The following is a 3620-nucleotide window of genomic DNA, read 5'->3' on the forward strand; positions in this document are numbered from 1 at the left end:
TCATGGTGTGATAATACTACTTCATTGTTTTACTTTTTCCAAGCTCTATTAAAGTATGATTGATAAACTAAAATTATATGTGTATATATATATACATAGTAAAACATGAAGGTCTTTTATTGTACAATGTGATGATTTAATACACATATACACTGTGAAAAGATTACCACAGTCAAATTAATATTACATCCATCACTTCATATAGTTACTCTGTGTGTTTGTGCAACTGTGTGTGTTCGTGTGTATGTGGTAACTCCTAAGATCTACTCTCTTAACAGATTTCAAGTGTACAATACAGTGTTATTAACTATAGTCCCCATGTTGTACTTTAGATCTCCAGAAGTTATTCATCTTATAACTGAAAGTTAGTGCTCTAACCAACAGCTTCCCATTTCCTTCACCCCAGCCCCTTACAACCATAGCTCTACTCTCTGATTCTATGAGTTAGATTTTCTTGGATTCCACATATAAGTGAGATCATACTAGTCTTTCTGTGACTGACTTATTTCTGTAAACATAATATCCTCCAGGTTTATCTATATGATCTCAAATGGCAGTTTCCTTCTTTTTATGGCTGAATAATATTCCATTGTGTGTATATGTAGATAGATGATAAATAGATATATAGATGATAGATAGGTGATATATAATTGATTGATTTATAGATGATAGATGATAGATTGATTGATCAATGGATGGATGGATGATAGATAGATGATAGATAGATAGATAGATGATAGATAGATAGATAGATGATAGATAGAGATAACATTTGCTTTATCTAGTCTTCTGTCAACAGATACTCTAGTTGGTTCCAAATCTTTCCTATTGTGAATAATACTGCAATGAACATGGAAGAGCAGATACCTCTTTGAGATACTGATTTCATTTTCTTCACAGATATACACAAAAATGGCATTGCTGGACATATCTTAGTTCTATTTTTTTATTTTACATTTTTAATTAAATTGATATGGATGACATTGGTTATTAAAATTATATCTTTTAAGCATACAGTTCAATAATACATCATCTATATTGCATTTTGTGTTCACCACCTAAAGTCAAATCTTCCATCACCATAAAGTTGATCCCCTTTACCCTTATCTACCTCGCCACTCCCTCCTTCACCTCTGGTAACCATTATACTGGTGTCTCTGTCTATGAATTTTTGTTTGTTTGTATTTTTCATCTGTTGCTTTAGTTTTATATCCCATGTATGAGTGAAATCATAAAGTTCTCAATTTTTTCTGTCAAACTTATTTTGCTTAGCATGATAATATCAAGATCCATCCATGTTCTTTTTTCTCAGGATTGCTTTGGCTATTCGGGGCCTTTCATGATTTCATACAAATCTGAAGATTGTTTGTTCTATTTCTTTAAAAAATACCATTGGTATTATCATGCTAAGCAAAATGAGCCAGACAGAAAAAGAGAACGATATGATTTCACTTATATGTGGAATATAAAACTGAAAGGAACAAACGAACAAGACAAACAGAGATCGTGGACACTGAAAACAGTTTAGTGGTTACCAGCAGAAAGGGGGAGAGGAGAGGTAGATAAGAATAAAGAGAGTCAAATGTTTGATAATGAAAGGAAATTTAACTTTGGGTGGTGAACACACGATACAATATATATATGACGTATTATTAAATTATACACTTGAAATCTATATAATCTTATTAACCAATGTCACCCTGATAGATATAATTAAAATATAGAGTAAACATACAAAAAAGATCATTGAGATTTTGATGCAGATTGCATTAAATCTGTATACTCCTTTGGGTAATATGGCAAGGTTAAAATAATTTTAACTATGTTCATTCTTCTAATCAATGAACATGGAATATCTTCCATTTCTTTGGGTTTTCTTTAATTTTTTGTTTCTTTTATTAAATTAATTTGGGTAATACTGATTAATAACATTATATAGGTTTCAAGTATACTATTCTTTAGTACATCATCTGTATATTGCATTGTGTGTTCACCACCGAAAGTCAAAGCTCCTTCCATCACCATATATTTGACCCCCTTTATCCTTATCTACCTCCTCTCATCCCCTTTTTTCTTTTGGTAACCACTAAACTGCTGTCTGTGTCCACGAGTTTTCGTTTGCTTGTTTTGTTCATTTGTTGCTTTCGGTTCTACATCTCACATATGAGTGAAATCATATAGTTCTCAACATTTTCTGTCTGACTTATTTCACTTAGCATGGTACTGTCAAGATCTATCCATGTTGTTGCAAATGGCAGTATTTCATCTTTTCTTATGGATGAGTAAAATTCTATTGTATATATGTACCACATCCTCAATTTATTTTAATAATGTCTTATAGATTCAAAATATAAGTCCTTAACATCTTTTGTTGGGTTTATTCCTAGGTAGTGTATTCTTTTGGTTGCAACTGCAAAAATAATTGATATATTTAATAATTTTTTCTGAAATATCATCGTTAGTGTATAGCAATGCAATGGATCTTTGTACATTGATTTTGTATCCTGCAACTTCACTGTGTTTGTTTATTGTTTCTAATACTTTTTGGTGGCGTCTTCAGGGTTTTCTACATTTAAAAAAATCATATTGTCTGCAAAAAGTGACAAATTGACTTGTTCATTTCCAATGTGTATGACTTTTATTTCTTTCTTTTGCCTCATTGGTCTGGCTAGGACTTCCAATATTATCTTGAATAACAGTAGTGAAAGGAGGTATTCTTTTTTTGTTCCTGATCTTACAGGAAAAGCTTTTAGTTTTTCACAATTAAGCATGATACTAGCTGAGGAGTTGTCATCCATGGCCTTTATGCTTTTAAGGTACTTTCCTTGTATGTGCATTTTTGTAAGAATTTATGACAGATACCACAGAAATACAAAGGATCATATGAGAATACAATGAAAGACTCTATGCCACCAAATTCAATAACCTAGAAGAAATGGATAAGTTCTTAGAAATCGATGACCTTCCTAGACTGAATCATGAAGAACTAAAAAGTCTAAATAGACCAATCAACAGTGAGAAAATTGAAACAGTCATCAAAAATCTCCTAATAAATAAAAGTCCAGGACGAGATGGCTTCATTGGTAAAATCTAACTCATTCTATAAGGCCAATATTTCCCTAATACTAAAATCTGGTAAGGATAACACTCAAAAAGAAAACTATCAACTAATTTTTCTGATTGATACAAATGCAAAAATCCTAAACAAAATACTGAAAATTGAATACAACTGTACATTAAAAAGATTATACAACACAATCAAGTAGGCTTCATTCCAGGGGTTCAAAGGTGGTTCAACATGCACAAATTAATCAATGTAATACACCACAAAAACAAAATAAAGAATCAAATCATACGATCATAGCAGTAGATGTAGAAAAAGCATTTGACAAGATACAGCATATATTTATGGCAGTTCTCTTTTACTTAGTAATTTTTAAGTTTTTAAGGAACCTCCTTATCGTTTCTTGTAATGTCTGTACCAATATTTATCCCCACCAACAGTGCACATGGGTTCCCTTTTCTCCACATCCATGCCAACGCTTGTCTTTCTTTTTGATAATAGTCATTCAATTAGGAATAAAATGATATACTAATGTGATTTGCATTTCCCTGATGGT

Source organism: Pteropus vampyrus, unplaced genomic scaffold (genome assembly GCF_000151845.1).
Source record: "Pteropus vampyrus isolate Shadow unplaced genomic scaffold, Pvam_2.0 Scaffold749, whole genome shotgun sequence".
Taxonomy (NCBI): domain Eukaryota; kingdom Metazoa; phylum Chordata; class Mammalia; order Chiroptera; family Pteropodidae; genus Pteropus; species Pteropus vampyrus.